The sequence below is a fragment of the Amblyomma mixtum genome, unplaced genomic scaffold, assembly GCF_055824585.1.
Source record: "Amblyomma mixtum isolate Tamu unplaced genomic scaffold, ASM5582458v1 scaffold_12, whole genome shotgun sequence".
NCBI lineage: Eukaryota > Metazoa > Arthropoda > Arachnida > Ixodida > Ixodidae > Amblyomma > Amblyomma mixtum.
Genome location: NW_028317651.1, coordinates 9,789,988 through 9,802,143, shown reverse-complemented (window position 1 = coordinate 9,802,143; position 12,156 = coordinate 9,789,988).

Genomic DNA, 12,156 nt, shown 5'->3' with positions numbered 1-12,156 from the left:
TTTTTGGAGTTTTGGAGGTATGGATTTTTCGAGATTTGGGGTTTTGTTGTTTCAATATTTTGTAGTTTTGGAGTTTTAGAATTTTGGATTTTGGAGGTATGGATTTTTGGATTTTCGGAGTTTCGGAGTTTTGGAGTTTTGGATTTTTGGAGTTTTTGATTTTTTGAGTTTTGAAGTTCTGGATTTTTGCACTTTTGGAGTTTTGGAGTTTCGGAGTTTTAGATTTTTGGAGTTTTGGAGGTATGGATTTTTGGAGATTCGGGGTTTTGTTGTTCCAGAATTTTGTAGTTTTGTAGTTTTGGAGTTCTAGAATTTTGGATTTTGGAGTTTTGGATTTTTGCAGTTTTGGAGTTTTCGAGTTTTGGATTTTTGGAGTTTTGAATTTTTGGAGTCTTGGATTTTTGGAGTTTTGGACTTTCGGAGTTTCGGATTATTGGACTTTTGGAGTTTTAGAGCTTTGGAGTTTTGGATTTTTGCACTTTTGGAGTTTTGGAGTTTCGTAGTTTTGGATTTTTGGAGTTTTGGAGGTATGGATTTTTGGAGTTTCGGAGTTTTGGAGATTCGGAGTTGTGGAGCTTTAGAGATTTTGGAGGTTCGGAGTTTTGGAGTTTGAGTTTCGGAATTTTGGAGTTTTGGATTTTCGCAGTTTTGGAGTTTTCGAGTTTTGGATTTTTGGAGTTTTGGATTTTTGGAATTTTGGATTTTTGGAGTTTTGGGCTTTCTGAGTTTCGGATTATTGGACTTTTGGAGTTTTAGAGCTTTGGAGTTTTGGAATTCCAGATTTTCGGAGTTTCGGAGTTTCGGAGTTTCGGAGTTTTGGAGTTTCGGAGTTTTGGAGTTTTGGAGTTTTGCAGTTTTGGAGTTTTGGAGTTTTGGAGTTTCGGAGTTTCGGAGTTTTGGAGTTTTGGAGTTTTGGAGTTTTGGAGTTTCGGAGTTTTGGAGTTTCGGAGTTTTGGAGTTTTGGAGTTTTGGAGTGTTGGAGTTTCGGAGTTTCGGAGTTTTGGAGTTTCGGAGTTTCGGAGTTTTGGAGTTTTGGAGTTTTGGAGTTTCGGAGTTTTGGAGTTTCGGAGTTTCGGAGTTTTGGAGTTTTGGAGTTTCGGAGTTTTGGAGTTTTGGAGTTTTGGAGTTTTGGAGTTTTGGAGTTTCGGAGTTTCGGAGTTTCGGAGTTTTGGAGTTTTGGAGTTTTGGAGTTTCGGAGTTTTGGAGTTTCGGAGTTTTGGAGTTTTGGAGTTTTGGAGTTTCGGAGTTTTGGAGTTTCGGAGTTTTGGAGTTTTGGAGTTTTGGAGTTTCGGAGTTTCGGAGTTTCGGAGTTTTGGAGTTTTGGAGTTTCGGAGTTTCGGAGTTTTGGAGTTTTGGAGTTTTGGAGTTTCGGAGTTTCGGAGTTTCGGAGTTTCGGAGTTTTGGAGTTTTGGAGTTTTGGAGTTTCGGAGTTTCGGAGTTTTGGAGTTTCGGAGTTTTGGAGTTTTGGAGTTTTGGAGTTTCGGAGTTTCGGAGTTTTGGAGTTTCGGAGTTTCGGAGTTTCGGAGTTTCGGAGTTTTGGAGTTTTGGAGTTTTGGAGTTTCGGAGTTTTGGAGTTTTGGAGTTTCGGAGTTTCGGAGTTTTGGAGTTTCGGAGTTTCGGAGTTTTGGAGTTTTGCAGTTTCGGAGTTTTGGAGTTTCGGAGTTTTGCAGTTTTGGAGTTTTGGAGTTTTGGAGTTTTGGAGTTTCGGAGTTTTGCAGTTTTGGAGTTTTGGAGTTTTGGAGTTTTAGAGTTTTGGAGTTTCGGAGTTTTGGAGTTTTGGAGTTTCGGAGTTTTGGAGTTTTGGAGTTTTGCAGTTTTGGAGTTTTGGAGTTTTGGAGTTTTAGAGTTTTGGAGTTTTGGAGTTTTGGAGTTTCGGAGTTTCGGAGTTTCCGAGTTTCCGAGTTTCGGAGTTTTGGAGTTTTGGAGTTTTGGAGTTTTGGAGTTTTGGAGTTTCGGAGTTTTGGAGTTTTGGAGTTTTGGAGTTTTGGAGTTTTGGAGTTTTGGAGTTTCGGAGTTTCGGAGTTTTGGAGTTTTGGAGTTTCGGAGTTTCGGAGTTTTGGAGTTTTGGAGTTTTGGAGTTTCGGAGTTTTGGAGTTTCGGAGTTCCGGAGTTTTGGAGTTTTGGAGTTTTGGAGTTTCGGAGTTTCGGAGTTTCGGAGTTTTGGAGTTTTGGAGTTTTGGAGTATCGGAGTTTTGGAGTTTTGGAGTTTTGGAGTTTTGGAGTTTCGGAGTTCCGGAGTTTTGGAGTTTTGGAGTTTCGGAGTTTTGGAGTTTTGGAGTTTCGGAGTTTCGGAGTTTTGGAGTTTCGGAGTTTCGGAGTTTCGGAGTTTTGGAGTTTCGGAGTTTCGGAGTTTTGGAGTTTTGGAGTTTTGGAGTTTTGGAGTTTTGGAGTTTCGGAGTTTTGAAGTTTTGGAGTTTTGGAGTTTTGGAGTTTCGGAGTTTTGGAGTTTTGGAGTTTTGGAGTTTCGGAGTTTTGGAGTTTTGGAGTTTTGGAGTTTCGGAGTTTCGGAGTTTTGGAGTTTCGGAGTTTTGGAGTTTCGGAGTTTCGGAGTTTCGGAGTTTCGGAGTTTTGCAGTTTTGGAGTTTCGGAGTTTCGGAGTTTTGGAGTTTTGGAGTTTTGGAGTTTCGGAGTTTCGGAGTTTTGGAGTTTTGGAGTTTCGGAGTTTCGGAGTTTTGGAGTTTTGGAGTTTTGGAGTTTTGGAGTTTCGGAGTTTCGGAGTTTTGGAGTTTCGGAGTTTTGGAGTTTTGGAGTTTCGGAGTTTCGGAGTTTTGGAGTTTTGGAGTTTCGGAGTTTTGGAGTTTTGGAGTTTCCGAGTTTCGGAGTTTTGGAGTTTGGAGTTTTGGAGTTTTGGAGTTTTGGAGTTTCGGAGTTTTGGAGTTTTGGAGTTTTGGAGTTTTGGAGTTTCGGAGTTTCGGAGTTTTGGAGTTTTGGAGTTTCGGAGTTTCGGAGTTTTGGAGTTTCGGAGTTTCGGAGTTTTGGAGTTTCGGAGTTTTGGAGTTTTGGAGTTTCGGAGTTTCGGAGTTTTGGAGTTTTGGAGTTTCGGAGTTTTGGAGTTTCGGAGTTTTGGAGTTTTGGAGTTTCGGAGTTTTGGAGTTTTGGAGTTTTAGAATTTTGGATTTTGGAGGTATGGATTTTTGGATTTTCGGAGTTTCGGAGTTTTGGAGTTTTGGATTTTTGGAGTTTTTGATTTTTTGAGTTTTGGAGTTCTGGATTTTTGCACTTTTGGAGTTTTGGAGTTTTGGAGTTTCGGAGTTTCGGAGTTTCGGAGTTTTGGAGTTTCGGAGTTTTGGAGTTTTGGAGTTTCGGAGTTTCGGAGTTTTGGAGTTTCGGAGTTTTGGAGTTTTCGAGTTTTGGATTTTTGGAGTTTAGGAGTTTTTGAGTTTTGGAGTTTTGGATTTTTGCACTTTTGGAGTTTTGGAGTTTCAGAGTTTTGGATTTTTGGAGTTTTGGAGGTATGGATTTTCGGAGTTTCGGAGTTTCGGAGTTTTGGAGTTTCCGAGTTTCGGAATTTTGGAGTTTTGGATTTTTGCAGTTTTGGAGTTTCGTAATTTTGTAGTTTTAGTGTTTTGGAGTTTGAGTTTTGGAGTTTTGGTGTTTTGGATTTTCGGAGTTTCGGAGTTTCGGAGTTTTGGAGTTTTGGAGTTTTGGATTTTTGGAGTTTAGGAGTTTTTGAGTTTTTGAGTTTTGGATTTTTGCACTTTTGGAGTTTTGGAGTTTTGGAGTTTTGGATTTTTGGAGTTTAGGAGTTTTTGAGTTTTTGAGTTTTGGAGTTTTGCAGTTTTGGAGTTTTGGAGTTTTGGAGTTTTGGAGTTCCGGAGTTTTGGAGTTTTGGAGTTTTGGAGTTTTGGAGTTTTGGAGTTTCGGAGTTTTGGAGTTTCGGAGTTTTGGAGTTTTGGAGTTTTGGAGTTTTGGAGTTTCGGAGTTTCGGAGTTTTGGAGTTTTGGAGTTTCGGAGTTTCGGAGTTTTGGAGTTTTGGAGTTTCGGAGTTTTGGAGTTTTGGAGTTTTGGAGTTTCGGAGTTTTGGAGTTTCGGAGTTTCGGAGTTTTGGAGTTTTGGAGTTTCGGAGTTTCGGAGTTTTGGAGTTTCGGAGTTATGGAGTTTTGGAGTTTCGGAGTTTCGGAGTTTTGGAGTTTTGGAGTTTCGGAGTTTTGGAGTTTTGGAGTTTCCGAGTTTCGGAGTTTTGGAGTTTGGAGTTTTGGAGTTTTGGAGTTTTAGAGTTTCGGAGTTTCGGAGTTTTGGAGTTTTGGAGTTTTGGAGTTTTGGAGTTTCGGAGTTTCGGAGTTTTGGAGTTTCGGAGTTTTGGAGTTTTGGAGTTTTGGATTTTTGGAGTTTAGGAGTTTTTGAGTTTTGGAGTTTTGGATTTTTGCACTTTTGGAGTTTTGGAGTTTCGGAGTTTTGGATTTTTGGAGTTTTGGAGGTATGGATTTTCGGAGTTTCGGAGTTTCGGAGTTTTGGAGTTTCCGAGTTTCGGAATTTTGGAGTTTTGGATTTTTGCAGTTTTGGAGTTTCGTAATTTTGTAGTTTTAGAGTTTTGGAGTTTGAGTTTTGGAGTTTTGGTGTTTTGGATTTTCGGAGTTTCGGAGTTTCGGAGTTTTGGAGTTTCGGAGTTTTGGAGTTTTGGAGTTTTGGATTTTTGGAGTTTAGGAGTTTTTGAGTTTTGGAGTTTTGGATTTTTGCACTTTTGCAGTTTTGGAGTTTCGGAGTTTTGGATTTTTGGAGTTTTGGAGGTATGGATTTTCGGAGTTTCGGAGTTTCGGAGTTTTGGAGTTTCCGAGTTTCGGAATTTTGGAGTTTTGGATTTTTGCAGTTTTGGAGTTTTGTAATTTTGTAGTTTTAGAGTTTTGGAGTTTGAGTTCTGGAGTTTTGGTGTTTTGGATTTTCAGAGTTTCGGAGTTTCGGAGTTTTGGAGTTTTGGAGTTTTGGAGTTTTGGATTTTTGGAGTTTAGGAGTTTTTGAGTTTTGGAGTTTTGGATTTTTGCACTTTTGGAGTTTTGGAGTTTCGGAGTTTTGGATTTTTGGAGTTTTGGAGGTATGGATATCTGGAGATTCGGAGTGTTGTTGTTCCAGAATTTTGTAGTTTTGTAGTTTTGGAGTTTTAGAAGTTTGGATTTTGGAGGTATGGATTTTTGGAGTTTCGGAGTTTTGGAGATTCGGGGTTGTGGAGTTTTGGAGATTTTGGAGGTTCGGAGTTTTGGAGTTTCCGAGTTTTGGAGTTTCCGAGTTTCGGAATTTTGGAGTTTTGGATTTTTGCAGTTTTGAAGTTTTCGAGTTTTGTATTTTTGGAGTTTTGGATTTTTGGAGTCTTGGATTTTTGGAGTTTTGGACTTTCGGAGTTTCGGATTATTGGACTTTTGGAGTTTTAGAGCTTTGGAGTTTTGGATTTTTGCACTTTTGGAGTTTTGGAGTTTCGGAGTTTTGGATTTTTGGAGTTTTGGAGGTATGGATTTTTCGAGATTTGGGGTTTTGTTGTTTCAATATTTTGTAGTTTTGGAGTTTTAGAATTTTGGATTTTGGAGGTATGGATTTTTGGATTTTCGGAGTTTCGGAGTTTTGGAGTTTTGGATTTTTGGAGTTTTTGATTTTTTGAGTTTTGGAGTTCTGGATTTTTGCACTTTTGGAGTTTTGGAGTTTCGGAGTTTTAGATTTTTGGAGTTTTGGAGGTATGGATTTTTGGAGATTCGGGGTTTTGTTGTTCCAGAATTTTGTAGTTTTGTAGTTTTGGAGTTCTAGAATTTTGGATTTTGGAGTTTTGGATTTTTGCAGTTTTGGAGTTTTCGAGTTTTGGATTTTTGGAGTTTTGAATTTTTGGAGTCTTGGATTTTTGGAGTTTTGGACTTTCGGAGTTTCGGATTATTGGACTTTTGGAGTTTTAGAGCTTTGGAGTTTTGGATTTTTGCACTTTTGGAGTTTTGGAGTTTCGTAGTTTTGGATTTTTGGAGTTTTGGAGGTATGGATTTTTGGAGTTTCGGAGTTTTGGAGATTCGGAGTTGTGGAGCTTTAGAGATTTTGGAGGTTCGGAGTTTTGGAGTTTGAGTTTCGGAATTTTGGAGTTTTGGATTTTCGCAGTTTTGGAGTTTTCGAGTTTTGGATTTTTGGAGTTTTGGATTTTTGGAATTTTGGATTTTTGGAGTTTTGGGCTTTCTGAGTTTCGGATTATTGGACTTTTGGAGTTTTAGAGCTTTGGAGTTTTGGAATTCCAGATTTTCGGAGTTTCGGAGTTTCGGAGTTTCGGAGTTTTGGAGTTTCGGAGTTTTGGAGTTTTGGAGTTTTGCAGTTTTGGAGTTTTGGAGTTTTGGAGTTTCGGAGTTTCGGAGTTTTGGAGTTTTGGAGTTTTGGAGTTTTGGAGTTTCGGAGTTTTGGAGTTTCGGAGTTTTGGAGTTTTGGAGTTTTGGAGTGTTGGAGTTTCGGAGTTTCGGAGTTTTGGAGTTTCGGAGTTTCGGAGTTTTGGAGTTTTGGAGTTTTGGAGTTTCGGAGTTTTGGAGTTTCGGAGTTTCGGAGTTTTGGAGTTTTGGAGTTTCGGAGTTTTGGAGTTTTGGAGTTTTGGAGTTTTGGAGTTTTGGAGTTTCGGAGTTTCGGAGTTTCGGAGTTTTGGAGTTTTGGAGTTTTGGAGTTTCGGAGTTTTGGAGTTTCGGAGTTTTGGAGTTTTGGAGTTTTGGAGTTTCGGAGTTTTGGAGTTTCGGAGTTTTGGAGTTTTGGAGTTTTGGAGTTTCGGAGTTTCGGAGTTTCGGAGTTTTGGAGTTTTGGAGTTTCGGAGTTTCGGAGTTTTGGAGTTTTGGAGTTTTGGAGTTTCGGAGTTTCGGAGTTTCGGAGTTTCGGAGTTTTGGAGTTTTGGAGTTTTGGAGTTTCGGAGTTTCGGAGTTTTGGAGTTTCGGAGTTTTGGAGTTTTGGAGTTTTGGAGTTTCGGAGTTTCGGAGTTTTGGAGTTTCGGAGTTTCGGAGTTTCGGAGTTTCGGAGTTTTGGAGTTTTGGAGTTTTGGAGTTTCGGAGTTTTGGAGTTTTGGAGTTTCGGAGTTTCGGAGTTTTGGAGTTTCGGAGTTTCGGAGTTTTGGAGTTTTGCAGTTTCGGAGTTTTGGAGTTTCGGAGTTTTGCAGTTTTGGAGTTTTGGAGTTTTGGAGTTTTGGAGTTTCGGAGTTTTGCAGTTTTGGAGTTTTGGAGTTTTGGAGTTTTAGAGTTTTGGAGTTTCGGAGTTTTGGAGTTTTGGAGTTTCGGAGTTTTGGAGTTTTGGAGTTTTGCAGTTTTGGAGTTTTGGAGTTTTGGAGTTTTAGAGTTTTGGAGTTTTGGAGTTTTGGAGTTTCGGAGTTTCGGAGTTTCCGAGTTTCCGAGTTTCGGAGTTTTGGAGTTTTGGAGTTTTGGAGTTTTGGAGTTTTGGAGTTTCGGAGTTTTGGAGTTTTGGAGTTTTGGAGTTTTGGAGTTTTGGAGTTTTGGAGTTTTGGAGTTTCGGAGTTTCGGAGTTTTGGAGTTTTGGAGTTTCGGAGTTTCGGAGTTTTGGAGTTTTGGAGTTTTGGAGTTTCGGAGTTTTGGAGTTTCGGAGTTCCGGAGTTTTGGAGTTTTGGAGTTTTGGAGTTTCGGAGTTTCGGAGTTTCGGAGTTTTGGAGTTTTGGAGTTTTGGAGTATCGGAGTTTTGGAGTTTTGGAGTTTTGGAGTTTTGGAGTTTCGGAGTTCCGGAGTTTTGGAGTTTTGGAGTTTCGGAGTTTTGGAGTTTTGGAGTTTCGGAGTTTCGGAGTTTTGGAGTTTCGGAGTTTCGGAGTTTCGGAGTTTTGGAGTTTCGGAGTTTCGGAGTTTTGGAGTTTTGGAGTTTTGGAGTTTTGGAGTTTCGGAGTTTTGAAGTTTTGGAGTTTTGGAGTTTTGGAGTTTCGGAGTTTTGGAGTTTTGGAGTTTTGGAGTTTCGGAGTTTTGGAGTTTTGGAGTTTTGGAGTTTCGGAGTTTCGGAGTTTTGGAGTTTCGGAGTTTTGGAGTTTCGGAGTTTCGGAGTTTCGGAGTTTCGGAGTTTTGCAGTTTTGGAGTTTCGGAGTTTCGGAGTTTTGGAGTTTTGGAGTTTTGGAGTTTCGGAGTTTCGGAGTTTTGGAGTTTTGGAGTTTCGGAGTTTCGGAGTTTTGGAGTTTTGGAGTTTTGGAGTTTTGGAGTTTCGGAGTTTCGGAGTTTTGGAGTTTCGGAGTTTTGGAGTTTTGGAGTTTCGGAGTTTCGGAGTTTTGGAGTTTTGGAGTTTCGGAGTTTTGGAGTTTTGGAGTTTCCGAGTTTCGGAGTTTTGGAGTTTGGAGTTTTGGAGTTTTGGAGTTTTGGAGTTTCGGAGTTTTGGAGTTTTGGAGTTTTGGAGTTTTGGAGTTTCGGAGTTTCGGAGTTTTGGAGTTTTGGAGTTTCGGAGTTTCGGAGTTTTGGAGTTTCGGAGTTTCGGAGTTTTGGAGTTTCGGAGTTTTGGAGTTTTGGAGTTTCGGAGTTTCGGAGTTTTGGAGTTTTGGAGTTTCGGAGTTTTGGAGTTTCGGAGTTTTGGAGTTTTGGAGTTTCGGAGTTTTGGAGTTTTGGAGTTTTAGAATTTTGGATTTTGGAGGTATGGATTTTTGGATTTTCGGAGTTTCGGAGTTTTGGAGTTTTGGATTTTTGGAGTTTTTGATTTTTTGAGTTTTGGAGTTCTGGATTTTTGCACTTTTGGAGTTTTGGAGTTTTGGAGTTTCGGAGTTTCGGAGTTTCGGAGTTTTGGAGTTTCGGAGTTTTGGAGTTTTGGAGTTTCGGAGTTTCGGAGTTTTGGAGTTTCGGAGTTTTGGAGTTTTCGAGTTTTGGATTTTTGGAGTTTAGGAGTTTTTGAGTTTTGGAGTTTTGGATTTTTGCACTTTTGGAGTTTTGGAGTGTCAGAGTTTTGGATTTTTGGAGTTTTGGAGGTATGGATTTTCGGAGTTTCGGAGTTTCGGAGTTTTGGAGTTTCCGAGTTTCGGAATTTTGGAGTTTTGGATTTTTGCAGTTTTGGAGTTTCGTAATTTTGTAGTTTTAGTGTTTTGGAGTTTGAGTTTTGGAGTTTTGGTGTTTTGGATTTTCGGAGTTTCGGAGTTTCGGAGTTTTGGAGTTTTGGAGTTTTGGATTTTTGGAGTTTAGGAGTTTTTGAGTTTTTGAGTTTTGGATTTTTGCACTTTTGGAGTTTTGGAGTTTTGGAGTTTTGGATTTTTGGAGTTTAGGAGTTTTTGAGTTTTTGAGTTTTGGAGTTTTGCAGTTTTGGAGTTTTGGAGTTTTGGAGTTTTGGAGTTCCGGAGTTTTGGAGTTTTGGAGTTTTGGAGTTTTGGAGTTTTGGAGTTTCGGAGTTTTGGAGTTTCGGAGTTTTGGAGTTTTGGAGTTTTGGAGTTTTGGAGTTTCGGAGTTTCGGAGTTTTGGAGTTTTGGAGTTTTGGAGTTTTGGAGTTTCGGAGTTTTGGAGTTTCGGAGTTTCGGAGTTTTGGAGTTTTGGAGTTTCGGAGTTTCGGAGTTTTGGAGTTTCGGAGTTATGGAGTTTTGGAGTTTCGGAGTTTCGGAGTTTTGGAGTTTTGGAGTTTCGGAGTTTTGGAGTTTTGGAGTTTCCGAGTTTCGGAGTTTTGGAGTTTGGAGTTTTGGAGTTTTGGAGTTTTAGAGTTTCGGAGTTTCGGAGTTTTGGAGTTTTGGAGTTTTGGAGTTTTGGAGTTTCGGAGTTTCGGAGTTTTGGAGTTTCGGAGTTTTGGAGTTTTGGAGTTTTGGATTTTTGGAGTTTAGGAGTTTTTGAGTTTTGGAGTTTTGGATTTTTGCACTTTTGGAGTTTTGGAGTTTCGGAGTTTTGGATTTTTGGAGTTTTGGAGGTATGGATTTTCGGAGTTTCGGAGTTTCGGAGTTTTGGAGTTTCCGAGTTTCGGAATTTTGGAGTTTTGGATTTTTGCAGTTTTGGAGTTTCGTAATTTTGTAGTTTTAGAGTTTTGGAGTTTGAGTTTTGGAGTTTTGGTGTTTTGGATTTTCGGAGTTTCGGAGTTTCGGAGTTTTGGAGTTTCGGAGTTTTGGAGTTTTGGAGTTTTGGATTTTTGGAGTTTAGGAGTTTTTGAGTTTTGGAGTTTTGGATTTTTGCACTTTTGGAGTTTTGGAGTTTCGGAGTTTTGGATTTTTGGAGTTTTGGAGGTATGGATTTTCGGAGTTTCGGAGTTTCGGAGTTTTGGAGTTTCCGAGTTTCGGAATTTTGGAGTTTTGGATTTTTGCAGTTTTGGAGTTTTGTAATTTTGTAGTTTTAGAGTTTTGGAGTTTGAGTTCTGGAGTTTTGGTGTTTTGGATTTTCAGAGTTTCGGAGTTTTGGAGTTTTGGAGTTTTGGAGTTTTGGATTTTTGGAGTTTAGGAGTTTTTGAGTTTTGGAGTTTTGGATTTTTGCACTTTTGGAGTTTTGGAGTTTCGGAGTTTTGGATTTTTGGAGTTTTGGAGGTATGGATATCTGGAGATTCGGAGTGTTGTTGTTCCAGAATTTTGTAGTTTTGTAGTTTTGGAGTTTTAGAAGTTTGGATTTTGGAGGTATGGATTTTTGGAGTTTCGGAGTTTTGGAGATTCGGGGTTGTGGAGTTTTGGAGATTTTGGAGGTTCGGAGTTTTGGAGTTTCCGAGTTTTGGAGTTTCCGAGTTTCGGAATTTTGGAGTTTTGGATTTTTGCAGTTTTGAAGTTTTCGAGTTTTGTATTTTTGGAGTTTTGGATTTTTGGAGTCTTGGATTTTTGGAGTTTTGGACTTTCGGAGTTTCGGATTATTGGACTTTTGGAGTTTTAGAGCTTTGGAGTTTTGGATTTTTGCACTTTTGGAGTTTTGGAGTTTCGGAGTTTTGGATTTTTGGAGTTTTGGAGGTATGGATTTTTCGAGATTTGGGGTTTTGTTGTTTCAATATTTTGTAGTTTTGGAGTTTTAGAATTTTGGATTTTGGAGGTATGGATTTTTGGATTTTCGGAGTTTCGGAGTTTTGGAGTTTTGGATTTTTGGAGTTTTTGATTTTTTGAGTTTTGGAGTTCTGGATTTTTGCACTTTTGGAGTTTTGGAGTTTCGGAGTTTTAGATTTTTGGAGTTTTGGAGGTATGGATTTTTGGAGATTCGGGGTTTTGTTGTTCCAGAATTTTGTAGTTTTGTAGTTTTGGAGTTCTAGAATTTTGGATTTTGGAGTTTTGGATTTTTGCAGTTTTGGAGTTTTCGAGTTTTGGATTTTTGGAGTTTTGAATTTTTGGAGTCTTGGATTTTTGGAGTTTTGGACTTTCGGAGTTTCGGATTATTGGACTTTTGGAGTTTTAGAGCTTTGGAGTTTTGGATTTTTGCACTTTTGGAGTTTTGGAGTTTCGTAGTTTTGGATTTTTGGAGTTTTGGAGGTATGGATTTTTGGAGTTTCGGAGTTTTGGAGATTCGGAGTTGTGGAGCTTTAGAGATTTTGGAGGTTCGGAGTTTTGGAGTTTGAGTTTCGGAATTTTGGAGTTTTGGATTTTCGCAGTTTTGGAGTTTTCGAGTTTTGGATTTTTGGAGTTTTGGATTTTTGGAATTTTGGATTTTTGGAGTTTTGGAGTTTCGGAGTTTTGGAGTTTCGGAGTTTTGGAGTTTTGGAGTTTTGGAGTTTTGGAGTTTCGGAGTTTTGGAGTTTCGGAGTTTTGGAGTTTTGGAGTTTTGGAGTTTCGGAGTTCTAGAGTTTTGGAGTTTTGGAGTTTCGGAGTTTCGGAGTTTTGGAGTTTTGGAGTTTTGGAGTTTTGGAGTTTCGGAGTTTCGGAGTTTTGGAGTTTTGGAGTTTTGGAGTTTCGGAGTTCTAGAGTTTTGGAGTTTTGGAGTTTCGGAGTTTCGGAGTTTTGGAGTTTTGGAGTTTTGGAGTTTTGGAGTTTCGGAGTTTCGGAGTTTTGGAGTTTCGGAGTTTCGGAGTTTTGGAGTTTTGGAGTTTTGGAGTTTCGGAGTTTTGGAGTTTCGGAGTTTCGGAGTTTTGGAGTTTTGGAGTTTCGGAGTTTTGGAGTTTTGGAGTTTTGGAGTTTTGGAGTTTCGGAGTTTCGGAGTTTCGGAGTTTTGGAGTTTTGGAGTTTCGGAGTTTTGGAGTTTCGGAGTTTTGGAGTTTTGGAGTTTTGGAGTTTTGGAGTTTCGGAGTTTTGGAGTTTCGGAGTTTTGGAGTTTTGGAGTTTTGGAGTTTTGGAGTTTCGGAGTTTTGGAGTTTTGGAGTTTTGGAGTTTCGGAGTTTCGG